At 39.9% G+C, this 16,236-nt stretch overlaps 7 non-coding genes across 7 annotated transcripts; 3 read left to right on the top strand and 4 right to left on the bottom strand.

The window, feature by feature from the left end:
• Positions 1-2,676: 2,676 nt before the first annotated feature.
• trnaa-ugc (transfer RNA alanine (anticodon UGC)) lies at positions 2,677-2,748 on the top strand. The gene has a single exon. It is a non-coding gene; the product is annotated as a tRNA-Ala (tRNA).
• Positions 2,749-4,995: 2,247 nt separating this feature from the next.
• On the top strand, positions 4,996-5,069 carry trnat-agu (transfer RNA threonine (anticodon AGU)). Its single transcript has one exon. It is a non-coding gene; the product is annotated as a tRNA-Thr (tRNA).
• A 738-nt stretch (positions 5,070-5,807) lies between these two features.
• On the top strand, positions 5,808-5,880 carry trnat-ugu (transfer RNA threonine (anticodon UGU)). Its single transcript has one exon. It is a non-coding gene; the product is annotated as a tRNA-Thr (tRNA).
• A 2,001-nt stretch (positions 5,881-7,881) lies between these two features.
• On the bottom strand, positions 7,882-7,963 carry trnas-aga (transfer RNA serine (anticodon AGA)). Its single transcript has one exon. It is a non-coding gene; the product is annotated as a tRNA-Ser (tRNA).
• Positions 7,964-11,884: 3,921 nt separating this feature from the next.
• Positions 11,885-11,966, bottom strand: trnas-cga (transfer RNA serine (anticodon CGA)). Its single transcript has one exon. It is a non-coding gene; the product is annotated as a tRNA-Ser (tRNA).
• A 1,341-nt stretch (positions 11,967-13,307) lies between these two features.
• On the bottom strand, positions 13,308-13,380 carry trnat-ugu (transfer RNA threonine (anticodon UGU)). The gene has a single exon. It is a non-coding gene; the product is annotated as a tRNA-Thr (tRNA).
• Positions 13,381-16,057: 2,677 nt separating this feature from the next.
• Positions 16,058-16,129, bottom strand: trnaq-uug (transfer RNA glutamine (anticodon UUG)). Its single transcript has one exon. It is a non-coding gene; the product is annotated as a tRNA-Gln (tRNA).
• Between the last annotated feature and the right edge of the window lie 107 nt (positions 16,130-16,236).

A 16,236-nucleotide genomic window follows, 5' to 3' on the forward strand; every position in this document is an offset into this window, starting at 1 on the left:
CACATTGAAGGCTGACCAGCAGTAACTTTATCTTCTGAATAAATGTGTATGTATGTTATTGTGGATCAGCTGGACTGTTTTCTGCCTGTCCTCAGAGCCCTTTATCATTTAGGCACCAAAATCGGTGCCTGAACCCATCCTTTTAAAAATATTTATTTTAAATGTATATGTCTAAAAAAAAAAAAAAAAAAACACTAAAAAAAAACACAAAAAGACAAAATTAAGAACGGCTTCTTTATTGCTATATGGTCCAAATTAAATGAAAAAAAATGTCTCCAGTAAATTGCTGCTTAATGACAAAAACAACCACTAGATGGAAAAAGGCAACACTGGTGTTTCAGTAGCACCAAAGTCCCCGTTACTATTTGGCCCAGGTGTTAAGGCACCGGTGCTGTACTAGCACCGGGTTTCGGTACCCAACCCTAACCACAATGTACCCACCGTGGGAAGGAGAAGGCCCAAAGGAGAGACATTAAGACGTTTAAAGATGTTTTGGTTGGAAAACGTAGACATGTTTGAAACTTTTTTTATTTAGTAAAAACTTTCTTCTCATCTCTAGAAACATACATTTTTTTGGGGCTAACAGGAAGTCAGTGTCATTTTCATTTTAGAAATACATTTTTGTCACCCTTATATATTTCTAAACTCACAAAAGTTTAGAAAAAGCGCAAATTGTGTAAATTGGTCCTCTCATCATTACCAACACTCTAGAAGTTGGCCATTTTTAACTGTACGCTCTCAAGTTATTGTTGTTTTGTAGTTAAAATAAAATAAATTCAACAAGGCCTAATGCTGATTATTTGTGACTTGATTTGGTGGATTTATCCTTCCTGCCGTTTCTGTGTTTAAACTCCTTGACAAGAGAACGTTTCCATCCACTTAAAGTGCTGAAAGACTCAGATTATTATTCTAAGTGTGTGACAACATTATGGGATGGATCCCTACAGAGATAGAGCTTTTAGATAGAAAAATGAAGGTGATTTTCTTACTAAACCAAGTGATATAGCAAATTGTGTCAATGATTATTTCATAAATTAAATAAATAATCTTAAAAATACTACACAGCTACACAACACAGATTTGTCAAAAACATTGATAAATAAGATCATGGAAAGTAAAACATGTAGCTTCTGATGAATTGTAAAACATACCACCTGGTGTAGACTATCTTGAATATAAGTGGATTAAGCCAATAGTTTCAATCATTGTTCCTACTATTGCTCATATAATTAATATGTGTGTTATGGAAAATATATGTCTGCAAGCATGGAAGATATGTAAAGTTGTGCCAATACCAAAGAATAAGAAAATGCCTTTCTCTGGATCAAACAGTAGACCAATAAGCTTATTACAAATTCTTGGTAAAATAATGGAAAGAATTGTTTACGAACAGATTCAGTCTTATTTTTGAAATAATTTAGTTAGTTTTTCAGCATACATACATACAGAGGAAAACACTCAACTGCCACTGCCCTGACTCAGATGGTTGATTGGTTTAAGGATATGAACGAGAGGAAAATAATAGGTGTTGTGGTGCTTGATTTTACTGCAGCATTTGATATAATTGACCACAATTTACTGTTAAAAAAATTGGAATATTATGGTTTTTCACAAACCGCATTATTATGGATGGAAAGCTATTTGACTGATAGGAGACAATTAGTTTACTTTAATGGAAGATTTTCAGGCTTGTGGAACATGGAGTTCCTCAAGGAAGTTGTCTTGGGCCACTCCTCTTCACAATCTTTACTAACGATTTACCATCTGTTTACTAAACTACAGAGAGAGTTACAGTGGTGGACTGGATCAGAAGTAACAAACTGATCTCAATGGCTCTACAACTACTAGTTTAGTGGTTGGAACTCCTTTTTTAATGTTCCAAATCGAAACTTGAACTCAGTATAGAGCAAACTTCTGTAGAGCAAAGAGAAGAGGCTAAACTTTTGGGTGTGATAATTGACAAGAGATTGTGTTGGGACAAACACGTTCAGAAGCTGGTAACTAAAATGGGCAACACCTTGTCAGTTATTAAAAGGTGTGCAAACATCTTCACACCACAGACAGGTAAAAAAGTCCTTCAGGTTTTGTTTTTTTCACATATGGATTACTGCTCAGTGGTGTGGTCCAGCACTTCAGCAATTAATATGAAAAAATTACAAGTGATTCAGAATAAAGCTGCACATGTGGCTTTTTTGTGTGGGTTTAGATCAAATGTTGATAACATGCATGAACAACTCTTATGGTTTAAAGTTAAAAATAGATTTGTGTATTTGTTAATGTTTTTTTCATAATGTTATAACAAGCAAAACACCTTTTATTTCAAACAGAAAACTATCCTTTAGAACTGCTACACATCATTATCCAACAAGGCATGCAGTAGGAGGGAGTTTTATTTGACCTAAAGTGAAAACTAAGTCAATTTAGCGGAGTAGTGTCTTTTGTTTTATTTCTTGTATAAATTGCGTTAACTTTATGACTTAATTATGGTTAGTATTTTCTAATTTATGTCTGTGTTTGTGTAATGAAATGTCATAGAGTATTGTCAAAGAAAGGATTGTAGGACCCCAGGAAGAAAAGCTTTTAGTTCATGCTGAAGCGAATGGGGATCCAAATAAAACAAACAAACAAGTTTACTTCAACATTTTTCCCGGGTAGGGGTTTCTGTAGAAACATTCAGGGGATGTAGCTCAGTGGTAGAGCGCATGCTTTGCATGTATGAGGCCCCGGGTTCAATCCCCGGCATCTCCAGCAAGTTTTCTGTAACAGTCTGTAAAAGAGCTGCAAACCTCTTATTCTGAAAGACAGAAGTATTAAAAGGCAATCTCCTTGTGTTCATGGTAATTAATGCAAAAATCAGTCTCAATCACCAGATATGTTGCAAGATTTGCAGTGAACAGTGCATTGTCCTAATGTGGATCAAATAAAACAAACAAACAAAATGCATTAGCAACTTTGCATCAAGGAAATGTGATCAGTCAGTGACTAGAAGGGCAATGTTCAAGTAGTTTGTTTGGCATGTAGTGTTTTTATGGCAACACTGCCAGATTGAGCTGTCTGATTATTTTGAACAACAGACTACTTTTGACGCAAAACATTTTACCAAAATTGGAAATTGAATTTTGGTAAAAAGGAAATGCAGCTTAGATTTGTCACTGACTTGAAAGACTAGGGTCAGGTAGATTGTCATGGGGTCTTTTCATGGCTCCACTGACCGAGTGTCCGATAGCGTTCTTCTCTTATTCAATGATCTTAGAAAAAGTAAAAGAACTTTGGAACCATTCAGGGGATGTAGCTCAGTGGTAGAGTGCATGCTTTGCATGTATGAGGACCTGGGTTCAATCCCCAGATGCTCCATCAGGTATTCCTGGTCCAGTCTGTCAAAGAGCTGCAGAAGCTCTTATTCTGAAAGAGAAAATGAAACAATGCAGCAAGTATTAAAAGGCCATAAAGTGGATGATTAACTTATCAAGTGTCTAAAAACTCGGTGCACTTTACCCATGTCCTGCTTTACTCAACAACTGAAAAGGATTAGTGCATATTTGAATAGCACAGTGTTGTGGGTTGCCGTGACCTCCTTGCGTTTATGGTAATTAATGCAAAATCAGTGTCAATGCCCAGATGTGTATCAAGATTTGCAGTGAACATTGCATTGCCCAGTGATGGTGGTATAGTGGTGAGCATAGCTGCCTTCCAAGCAGTTCACCTGGGTTTGATTCCCAGCCATTGCATTAGTTTTCATTTTGTGGTTACTTGCTTTATTTGTGAAGATTTGCCAGAAAGGTTACACGCCCAACCCAATTTGATAAAATATTAGATCTCTGTTATGGTACAAATAAGGGAGCCTATCAATCAATCAAGCTGCCTCCACGAGGATCCACAGACACAGGAAGTGCACTACAATTTGCACTTTGCCCGTGTTTGGTAACTACTATTAACCAGTTGAAAAGTTTATCAACAGAGCAGAAAGCAGCAGAAAGACAACAGGTGTGTTACTTTTCAACTATAATTTATAGCATAGCAGTGCTGGATAACCACTGTAGGGAGGAGACGTTGGACAGTTTTTTTTGTCTCGTTCCAGTGATTGGCATGTCTGGGTGATGGCGTTGGATATTTGTTAGCATGTTGGATGTATTTACACTCACGTACCAACAACGCCGGCCCACAGTCCTCGTTTTCTCCACCACTTTCTCACCTGTACTACTGGAACTGACTGGGAAACCAAAGTTTCCCCGTGGGTCGCCACCACTCGTCGTAGGAGAGGCTACTCTTCCTTAGTGCTGCTGGCTTTGACTCATATGAAGGAAAATATAGAGGCAAAAGGTGAGAGCTTGCAGAACAAAAGAATCTGAACTTATATGTTTAAATTATAGCGGATAGATATCAGAGATCCACCCATTACTTTAATTTTTATGCGTTGTACTTTTCCCATGTCGGGTAAGTTAGGGAAACTGTTACAGCATAGCGGAGTATTCTGTCCACCTCCACACGCGTAGTCTTCTCTTCAAGCAGACTTACTGCCTCCTGGTCTTGTCTTGACCTGGTTACCACTTTCTCATTTTGTATGGCAGCACATCCAGCTGCTAGAGATTCTCGACAATCTGGAAGAGCTCCATGTTGGAAGGAACAGTGGACGTCAGAAGGTACTGTTGCGGCCGTAGCTGTTGCTCTACGATCCATGCTGGGCTCTGAAACGTCCCCCCCAAGTCTGGTTCAAATGGTGACTGGTCCATCTGGTGGACCGAGCTTCACTGGCTCTATGGGGGTGAGATGTGGATGATCAGCACCAAGGGAAGGAGTGGGCTGGCGTTCTCAAACTACTGAAGGGAGAGACCTGCCAGGTACTTACACCTCTTCTGCAGACTGACTGGATAAGATTGATCCGCCAAGCCTAGGCGAGTTAAGCCGTTACTCCCATACTGCCAGTCAGTATACTGTATGTTTAGCTTATACAAGGTAAAAGACAAATTAAGACTTACCAAGGTAGCTTCTCGTGGAGGTGCTGTGGCTTAGTTGGTTAAAGTGCCTGTCTAGTAAACAGGAGATCCTGGGTTCAAATCCCAGCAGCACCTTGTTGTTGGAGAGATTACCTCTTTTGGCGTGTCGTCATCATCATGTCGACCCAATCCCTGTGAAAGCACCCTGGTAGCAAATGAAAATGGCATGTTACATTTACACAGAAACACCAATAACATGCCCACAAGGTGTTCTATTTGCCTGATAACTAATGAAATTAATCAATAAATGCGCTATTTTGGCTCCACTACAGTTCTGTGTCAGTCAACTGCTCCATTTCACTCACCACTGAGTCAGACTTAATGCCCCGCCCACAACACCATCTGATTGGCAGGCAACTTAAAAACAAGTACAGGTAATCTCTGCAACAACAAGGTGCTGCTGGGATTTGAACTCAGGAACTTCTGATGACTAGACAGGCACTTTAACTAACTAATCCACAGCACCTCTGGGGAGGAGCACGGATGCATGGCCATTATGGAGGTACTCGGTGTAAACAACTGAGGTGGTTGGGTCATCTGGTAAGGATGCCTCCTGGGGGCCTCCGTAGAGAGCTGGTCCAGGCACATCCAGCTGGGAGGAGGCCTCGGGGAAGACCCAGGACTAGGTGGAGAGAGTACATCTCCAACCTGGCCTGGGAACGCCTCAGGATCCCCCAGTCGGAGCTGGTTTATGTGGCTAGGCAAAGGGCAGTTTGGGGTCCCCTGCTGGAGCTGCTGGACAAAGATGGATGGATGGGGGGAACCCTTTTCACTAGCTCATTGTATGCTTGCAAGACGGACTTCACTGCAGGAGGCGCTGTAGCTTAGTGGTTAAAGCGCCTGTCTTGTAAACAGGAGATCCTGGGTCCAAATCCCAGCAGTGCCTGGTTATCACTGAATGAAGTGTTTCTATATGTTTGCCAATACTAAACGTGTGCAAACAAGTTAATGCTTGATGTTTCTAAAGCACTTAAGTGACATGTTGTGTTGTTTTCTACCATAACATTACATGTGTCCATGTAAAGCAAAATTAAAGCCAAGGTGTTTTTGCAACTTTAGTGTGAAGATTATAAAGTTTTTATTATCATGAATTTCAGTCTTACCTTGGAAGCTTAGGGCTCCTGCACACTGCCTGATGGCGTGAGCATGTCAGCTGAGGTTAGAATGCCTACCGTATTTGTCAATACTGTTAACATGAGAGAAATATAAAAAAAAAACAGACACACCACGCAGCAAACGCTATGTTAACTGTTGAGGAGGACTAAATTAAGACTGTATTTTAAGCTTTTCATGGCTTTCCATGGAACATGGCCTGCCTGGAGGGAGTGGTTAATGACCTTTGTGAGGAAGGGACTTATGGCATGGAGGTTAGATTTTACCAGGGCTTTGGGAAAAGGGTCTCTCATTTCTCAAGGTCCTTGCATAGGACTTCTGTTGTTCTCGGTAGGCCTGCCTATGAACAGTGAGTCCTGAGGCGTCGCTCAAGGACATGTCCAGCTGTTTTCATTTGCCGGAGTTCGTAGGGGTCCCCTGCTGTAGCTGCTGGACGAAGATGGGTGGATGGAAGCAACCGTGTTCATTAGCTCATTGTATTCTTGCAAGACAGGCTTATCTGTAGAAGGCGCTGTAGCTTAGTGGTTAAAGCGCCTGTCTTGTAAACAGGAGATCCCGGGTCCAAATCCCAGCAGGGAACGTTATAACCAGGAGGGAACGTTCTCTAAACGTTAGCGTTTTGTTCAAACTAACCTTTAGAGAACCAAAAATTAACGTTCCCTAACGTTCTCTAAACGTTCTGTGTTAGTGAGGTACTTATCGCTGTCAAAAGGTATGGTGTTATGTTTGACAATGATACTCAATACAGGAAACATGACAATGCATACTATTTTTTTTTATTCTTCAGGTTTGTCTTTTTGTCGTTAATGGCCACAAGTGAACAGTTCCTTTCTGCCTTTGACCGACATATTTCGGCTTGTTTGTCCAGCCCCTGAGCATGCACAGCAGAGCAGAGTGGCGCAGCGGAAGCGTGCTGGGCCCATAACCCAGAGGACGAAGGATCGAAACCATCCTCTGCTAGTTCCTATACTTTGTACCAGCAACATAACATCTGTTGCTGCAAGTGCCTGAAGTGAAATGTCTCTTCCGGCTGAAGAGTAAATTTAATAGTTTAAGTTCATTTCATCCATAAAAATAGAAACTACAGTGCTCATACCTGCTGTAACACCCATTAAAACTGGAGCATAAAACAATAAATACATTACACTACAGTTAATAAATACTGTAAATAGAAACTTGTACGTTTAAAGTGCTTGTTGTGCTGTCTACCAGTCAGATTACCACAGGAGGTAATATCTTTTGCAGTTCTTTTAAAGACTCTACCATAATACCTGCTGGAGATGACAGGTCCTCATACATGTAAAGCATGCCCTCTACCACTGAGCTACATCCCCTGAGGATTTTCAGATTTTTTACTTTTTCTGAGATAGATTTAGACTTATCTTTATTAATCCTTTTGGGAAGACTCCCGCAAGGAAATTGAAATATCACTGAATAAAAGAAGAAACCTGGGTAAAACGTGTAATGTTAATGTTGTATATGGCTTCAAAACCTGTAAATGCAACTGCGGTGGCTGGAAATCAAACCTGGGAAAAATGCTTGCACTGATGATATTATTCATAGTCAAAAAGTAACATATCTGTTGCCTTTCTGCTGGACAATACAACGTTTACTGCAAATCTTGTAACACAGACTGAAAATAAATGCTAAGAAATACATTGCTGGAGGCTTCCAGTAGTTATGAGATAATACAATATTGTTCACGAAGGTACATCTGCAATTTGGTGTAATGTCATATGTTGTTGGTTTTCTACCGCTCTTAAAGAACGCCTCTCGTTGTCAGCAGGATTCGAACCTGCGCGGGGAGACCCCAATGGATTTCTAGTCCATCGCCTTAACCACTCGGCCACGACAACCTGAAACACAGCCCTATACCTGTTTGCATGAATGTTCATAAACATTTCAATTGGTTAGTAATACCAGACATGGACAAAGTGCAAATCATAGTCTGTGGATAGTTGTGGATGAAGTTTGATTGATTGATATGCTCCCTTATTTGTACAAGAGCTATTTTGTAACAGAGATCTAATGTTTTATCAAATCTGGTTGGGCAAATAACCTTTCTGCTTACTTCCTACTTGTTTCTGCATTTGTTCAGAGCTATGTCTGATGATGAACTCACTACCGGGAACACCCCAAAGAGAAGCACTTATGAACCCAATAATCATCAGTGTCTCCATTTGAGATGATCTGAATGTGATTACAATGACATCCATCTTCCGTTAGTCTGTAGCGTTGTCATGTTCAACTGCCCCAACAAGTAGCACTTACTGAATTCAACAGTCAAGTCAATGCTAAAGTTACAGTAATAAGAATGACTTAGAAAACATTTCAGCATTGTTCAACCAGTAACAAGGGAGAATATCCTTTTAAACATTTCTATAGGGAGGAAACTACCCGTCTGTCTGTACAGACTACAACTCAACCCTTTTTCAAACCTAAGCTGGGTGAGTAACGTTTCCAGATGTCTTTGTGTAGGTGTTGCAGAAATGCTGGAGTAGTGTGGATACATGGCCTAAATAAAACAACAGATATGTGTTGTTATAGGAAAACAGTATTAAATTGAATATAGTCCAAGAAAGACAAAACTTTTACATAAGCATTGAGCATGTTCCTGCTGTCAAAGAGAGCTTTACCGTGACGTAGGATCACCTACCTCAGGATCCAGGAATCCACAAAAACAACAAATGAGGCTAAAGAGTTATATAAACATTTGAATAAAAACATGTATGTGCATGAGTAAAGACAATGAAACCTGTACTCTTTCTCTATCTATGTTGTTTCTTCTTGCTGACATAGTGCCAAATGTTGTCCGGCTCACTGATGACTCGACTGAACCATTTAATTGTATCACTCAGTGTTCAAAATTAAATAAAAATCAAACATGTTTTCTGCCCGGTTTCCAATCCGGGACCAGTTTCAGCGGAGTCTGATTTAAAGGAAATGGTACTCTTTAAAAGTGTTGGGGTTCTACCGTTAAACTAATGAGGAAGAATCTGACAAATTGAAATTAACCAAAAACAAGTCCAGGAACTTACTCCTTCAAACGTTACACCTGAATCTGTCAAGTCCTGACCATTCCCTGACCGGGAATTGAACCAGGCCGCGGCGGTGAAAGCGCCGAATCCTAGCCACTAGACCATCAGGGAGTCACATCTCTCCAATTCATCTTTGTAGATGTGAGTTTCCTTGTGCAAATGTGAAAAGTGACGTGTAAAAAAAAAAAGCTTTACAAATTTTGAGAAAAACCCACAAAGATTTAAGAAGGAAAATCAGAGGGAGAAGACAAGGACAGATCGGTGGCAGAAGACGGGGACAGATCAGAGGGAGAAGATGGCGACATATCAGAGGGAGAAGACCGGGACAGATCCGTGGGAAAAGACGGGGACATATCAGAGGGAAAAGACGGGGACATATCAGAGGGAGAAGACGGGGACATATCAGAGGGAAAAGACGTTGACATATCAGAGGGAAAAGACGGGGACATATAAGGGAGAGAAAACGGGGACGGATCTGTGGGAGAAGACAGGGACATATCGGAGGGAGAAAACGGGGACATATCAGAGGGAGAAGACGGGGACAGATCAAAGGACCAACACACGGAGACTTTGATTCCTAATAATTAAACTGAAATAATAAATCTGTCTTCCAGGAAAAGACGGGGACAGATCCGTCTGGAGAAGACGGGGACCGATTAGAGGACCAACCCAACATCACGAAGACAGAGACAGATCCTTTTATTCGTCCTTATTTCTTGTTGGAGAACAGAAGAACTCAGTTTTGTTTTTATTTTCTGTTTACGTCCGTTTTAAAACCTGAGCACCTTATTTAAGTTTTGTTGCATGAATGTTTTATTTTGAAAGAGTGTAAAACCACTTCCTAATAAAACAGGTTGAACTATCTGAGGTTCATTCATAAAGTGTGTGTGTCTGCGTGTGTGTGTGTGACAAAAAAAAACAATGATTCAGTTTAAAATATATTTTCATCCACAAATAAATTTTAGTCTTCAAAGCCTCGTAGTAACTCATAGTATAGCACGTCAAAATATTCATAAAAAAAATAGTATAGTATGTCGAAATAGTCCTAAAAAGTCATGGCATGACGTCTCGAAAATTCCTAAAAAGTCATAGTTTAGTATGTCAAAAAATTCATTAAAGTCACAGTATAGTATGTCAAACAATTCATAAAAGTCATAGTATAGTATGACAAAAATTCATATAGTGTCATAAAAATTCATAGTATAGTATGTCAAAAAATATATAAAAAGTCATACTATAGTTTGTTGAAATATTTATAAAAAGTCATAGTATAGTATGTCAAAAATTCATAAAAATTCATAAACAGTCATAGTATAGTATGTCACAAATTCATAAAAAGTCACAGTATAGTATGTCACAAATTCATAAAAAGTCACAGTATAGTAAGTCAAAATATTCATAAAAAGTCACAGTATAGTATTTCAAAAACTTTATAAAGTCATAGTATAGTATGTCAAAAAATTAATAAAAGTCACAGTATAGTATTTCAAAAAATCATAAAAGTCATAGTATAGTATGACAAAAATGTCATAAGTCATAGGATAGTATGTTAAAAAATCATAAGTCTTAAAAAGTCATGGTATAACATGTATAAAATTCATAAAAGTCATAGTTTAGTATGACAAAAAAATCATAAAAGTCATAGTATAGTATGTCGAAAAATTCTAAAAAAGTTAAAGTATAATATGTCAAAAATGTGTGAAAGTCATAGTATAGTATGACTAAATATTCATAAAATGTCATAAAAAGTCACACTGTATTACATCCAAATATTCCTAAAAAAGAAGATTCCTAAGTCCTCTGGAGAATGCGGGCATCGATCCCGCTACCTGACGCATGCTAAGCAAGCGCTCTACCATTTGAGCTAATTCCCCTCTTCAAGAGAAGGTCATAGAATAGTATATCAAAAATTCACAAAAAGTCATTAAAGCCATAGTATGTCAAAAAAATCATAAAAAGTCATAGTTTAGTATGTCGAAATATTCATGAAAGTCATAGTGTAGTTGTCAAAAAATTCATAAAAAGTAATAAAAACTCATAGTATAGTATATCAAAATGTTGTAACAAGTCCAACTTTATAGTTCTTGTTGTAAAGCAAGAAAAATAAATTTCGGTTATGCTGAAATTAAACTTAGTGGTTAAAGCACCTGTCTTGTAAACAGGTGATCCTGGGTCCAAATCCCAGCAGTGCCTGGTAATCAGTTAATACTTACGTTATCTCCACTACAAAGAGTGTGTATATTTGCTTTTGCTATAGTGATTAACAAGCATTATTTAATTTTGCCCAGTTGTGGCCTGTTGAGGGGCAATACATATCTAAAGGGAAATGGATTGAACCCATTTTTTAATATTTTTAAACCTTGTTTTGTTGGGGCTGAACATGGCCCAGGTGTACACCAGGACCCTGTGACATCACTGTCAGGTGGGGTTTCAGGTGTTTGATGCTAAATGAGGTCAGAGGTGAAATAAACATGAACTTTACCGACCAAGGCACTTTGGGCACTGACTGCCTTACTTTAACGTCTTCAATGCTGCTGGAAGGAAAATTAATACATTGATTATTTGATATTAATTGACTATATCGGGATATGCAACTGAAAGAAGAATCACTGTGTCTTCATGGATCTAAGAAGAGGGAGCCAACTCGTAGGGATCTGCACCACCAATGAACTGTAATTTCTCAAAATATCTTCCTCCCCTATATCTCACTGAATTCTTAATTACTCTGCAGTTAGCAATCGCTGTGAGCAGGGTTTGAACCTGCGCAGGGAGACCCCATTGGATTTCGAGTCCAACGCCTTAACCACTCGGCCATCACAGCTGTAAAATATGCTCTGTTTTTACAGTGGAGAACCCCTGAGGCCTGAAAGACTCCATTACAGTTGGTACCATCAATCAGACAAAGATAGAGCCTATCTCACAAGTACCTTGGCCAGTTCTGAATGACTGATGGGGATTCCCAAGCACTTCAGTTCCAAAGGATCATTCAAATCTTGAGGGTATTTCAGGTGTAATGTGGGTAGTTAATCCACCCCCTTTAGATGATCTGATTCATTTCCAAACCAGTCCAGATTAATAATTAACAAGTTATTGAATCACATGTCAATGAGAAACATACATGTGTACAGACAAGGCTAGCAGCAACAGCGCCACGTCAGAAACATTTCTGGTGTGCAAGACCAAGAAAATACCACGCAACAGAAATGCCATGCTCACACCACACAGGCAGTGTGCAGGAGGCCTTACCCCTGACTTCCACCAACTGTGGATCCACTCCGCTTCGTGTCTGCTCCGTGATCCACAGTCTGTCAACACCACCAGGTCCAGATTTGTTGCAGGCCATGACGGACCACTGAAGTCACAAGGACCCACGGGATTTTGCGAATTCATGTATGATCACGCAATATAACAGGATGTAGTTTCTATAAACAGAACCACAAAACCTGATGAATGAACTAGCTTAAACTTGCCTTGCTCTGAATTTCATGTGTTTTCATGTATCTTCTTAAGCCCGTATTATTGTAGTCTTTCTGTGTAATGTAACATGCCTTTTTCATTTGCTACCAGGGCTTAATGAGTAGCATGGGGATTGGGTAGACATGATGATGGGATGCATAAAGAGGTAATGACTGCAACAACAAGATGCTGCAGGGATTTGAACCCTGGATCTCCTGTTTACTAGACATGCACTTTAACCAACTAAGCCACAGCACACCCTTGAGTACTGCTCACAAACAAAACAACAGTGATGACTTGTGGTAAGGAATTGGTCCTGACTCTGTTGGTTTTGGCGTAAAGTGCTCTGTAGCACTTACCAGAGGGGTGAAGCTGGAACAGGTTGTGTCCGAGGTGAGATGGGTGTCCGGGGTGAGATGGGTGAGAGGGCGCGAGGCCATCCGTCATCACCTGCACACTTGATGAGTGTCATTGGTGGAAGTCTAAACCAGTGATTCCCAAAATGGCTGACATAACAGCGTGCAGCCCACCTGCACCTATTAAAGCCAGCATTCCACTCCACTGGTATAGACTATTTTCAGCCACATATAATGTTATAAGACAACATCACATGTCACTTTATGCTCTGGAAAATAAGGCAGCTGGTATCTTTGTTTGTCTGTTAAGAATCACAAATCATATGGATAAACTCCATTAAGTGACAACCAGGCGCTGCTGGGATTTGGACCCAGGACCTCCTGTTTACAAGACAGGCGCTTTAACCACTAAGCTACAGCGCCTTCGACAGAAAAGTCTGTCTTGCAAGAATACAACGAGCTAATGAACAGGGTTGCTTCCATACATGCATCTTCGTCCAGCAGCTCCAGTAGGGGACCCCTACGAACTCCGGCAAATGAAAACAGCTGGACGTGTCCTTGAGCGACGTCTCAGGACTCACTGTTCATAGGAAGGCCTACTGAGAACAACAGAAGTCCTATGCAAGGACCTTGAGAGATGAGAGACCCTTTCCCCACAGCCCTGGTAAAATCCAACCTCCTGCCATAAGTCCCCTCATCACAAAGGTCATAAACCACTCCCTCCAGTCAGGCCATGTTCCATCAACACTGAAAACAGCTGTTATCATGACATTTCTTATGGAAAGCCATGGAACGCTTAAAACACAGTCCTAATTTAGTCCTCCTCAACAGTTAACATAGCGTTGTGTGGCGTGTCTGTTTTTATTTCTCCCATGTTAACAGTATTGACCAATACGGTAGGCATTCTAACCTCAGCTGACACGCTCACGCCATGCAGGCAGTGTGCAGGAGCCCTAAGCTTCCAAGGTAAGACTGAATTCATGATAATAAAAACTTTATAATCTTCACACTAAAGTTGCAACAACACCTCCAACAAAAGGCTTTCATTCGCTTTACATGGACACATGTAATGTTATGGTACAAAACAACAACACATGTCACTTTAGTGCTCTAGAAAATCAGGCTTCATCTTTGTTGCACATGTTAAGTATCACGAACCATGTGGAAACACTTTATTAAGTGATAACCAGGCACTGCTGGGATTTGGATCTAGGATCTCCTGTTTACGAGAAAGGCGCTTTAACCACTAAGCTACAGCGCCTCCTGCAGCTAAGTCTGTCTTGCAAAAATATAATGACCTAGTGAAAATATCTTTAATATGTTCAACTAAGTCTAAATTTGGAGCTCTTTTAGGTTAAAATGAAGTACAGGTCACAGTTCAACCAGCCACCACCAACATACTGTTTTCAGTCAAACAGCCAAGAATATTTTACCCGTTAGCAGAGATATGGACAGAGTAGAGGTTGATATTTTAATTTCACCAGTGCTCTGGCTTAAAACCAGTTCCCACCGAGACTTGAGCTCGGATCACTGGATTCACAGTCCAGAGTGCTTACCATTACACCATGGAACCACTGTTCTGAAAGGCAACATTGGTTTGCCATGCAGCTTCTTCCATAATATTAACACTTATGCTATTGAAGGCACACACAACAATTACTGGCTAACTTAAGTCATTTAGTAAGCTAAGCGTTTACACAGGATGTGGAACAAGGCAAGTCAAGAATAGGTTTAAAGCTCTTGCCACTAACAATGAATACAGCAGTAGATAGGTCTACTGTGTACACATGGTAACTTTACAAGGGTTGATAATGCAGATTCTCACAAAGGTACGGCTGTACTTGCAATTCAGTATCGTGCCCAAATTAATGTCCACTATAATGTAGAGAATAGCTGAATTCAAGCTTCCCAATACCATGTCTCTGAAATTAGTTCTAGAAGGAAACAATTCATGTAAGAAGTGGGATTTGAATCCAAGCCCCCAGTGGAGACTGCGACCTGAAAGCAGCGCTTGGAACGCTCAGCCATCCTATCTTATCTTGTTTATCCTTATCTTCTTTAATAGTTTTTTTTAAATAAATTAATTCATAAAAAATATGACTAACATGTGATTATTTTTAATGTTATATTAATAAATAATGTTACAATTATATGGCTAAGTAAGCAATAAAACCTTTAAATGAGCCCTTCCTTGGTTTTTTTGTTATGTCTCGGCAAGAAGTATTATGCTTTTGGGCCGGCTGTCCATCTCTACATCAGAATCAGAAATACTTGATTGATCCGTGAAGGGAAACTCTGGAAGACACTGCTTCTTTGAGCCAGTAACCTAAGGATATTGGATTTGTGCCTCTACAGTCCTCCGCTCTACCAACTGAGCTATTAAAGGTCAACAATGTTTATGAAAGCACTTCCCATTCTGTGAATGTGATAACACAGGACCCCTTGGAGGAATTTCTGAATCATCAGGGGCTGTAGCTCAGTGATAGAGCGCACTTCACAGTCTCAATGCCCAGATGTATTACAAGATTTGAAGTGGACATTGTATTTCCCAGTGATGGTGGTATAGTGGTGAGCATAGCTGCCTTCAAGCAGTTGACCTAGGTTGATTCCCAGCCATCGCAGTAGCTTTCTTTGAGTGATGTTACTTGCTTTTTTTTACAAGAAGTCAGCAGAAAGGTTACTTGCCCAACCTGGTTTGAAAAATCTCTTTGAGCTGCACGATTATGGCCAAAATGATAACGACAATTAGAGATCACGATTAAACTGGTTGCAATTATTTGTTGATTTTTCTTCTCCAAAGTGCTGGAAAGGAAGGTTTCACGAATTGTTGAACCTCAGGTTAACAAAGAACAATCTCAGCAAGGTTAGGGTGATTGATGGATGATTCTAGTTACTCACCAAGTTCAGGCCAAATGACACAGCTGTAAGAGACCACATTGGTTGGCTTCCAGCGATGTAATATTTGCAAATGGCAGTGATGGGATTTGAACCCACGCCTCCAGAGAGACTGGAGCCTAAATCCAGGAATATTTTACCCGTAGCCTAGATCTGGAAAGTGGAGGTTGATTTTTTTATTTCACCAGTACTCTGGCTTAAAACCAGGTTCCACCGAGACTTGAACTCGGATCACTGGATTCAAAGTCCAGAGTGCTTACCATTACACCATGGAACCCTGTTGTGAAAGTAACATTGGTTTGTCAGGCAGCTTCTTTCATAATATCAACACTTATGCTTTTGAAGGCACACAAAAATACTGGTTAACTTAAGTCATTTAGTAAA

This window comes from Etheostoma spectabile, unplaced genomic scaffold (genome assembly GCF_008692095.1).
Source record: "Etheostoma spectabile isolate EspeVRDwgs_2016 unplaced genomic scaffold, UIUC_Espe_1.0 scaffold00006574, whole genome shotgun sequence".
Taxonomy (NCBI): Eukaryota; Metazoa; Chordata; class Actinopteri; order Perciformes; family Percidae; genus Etheostoma; species Etheostoma spectabile.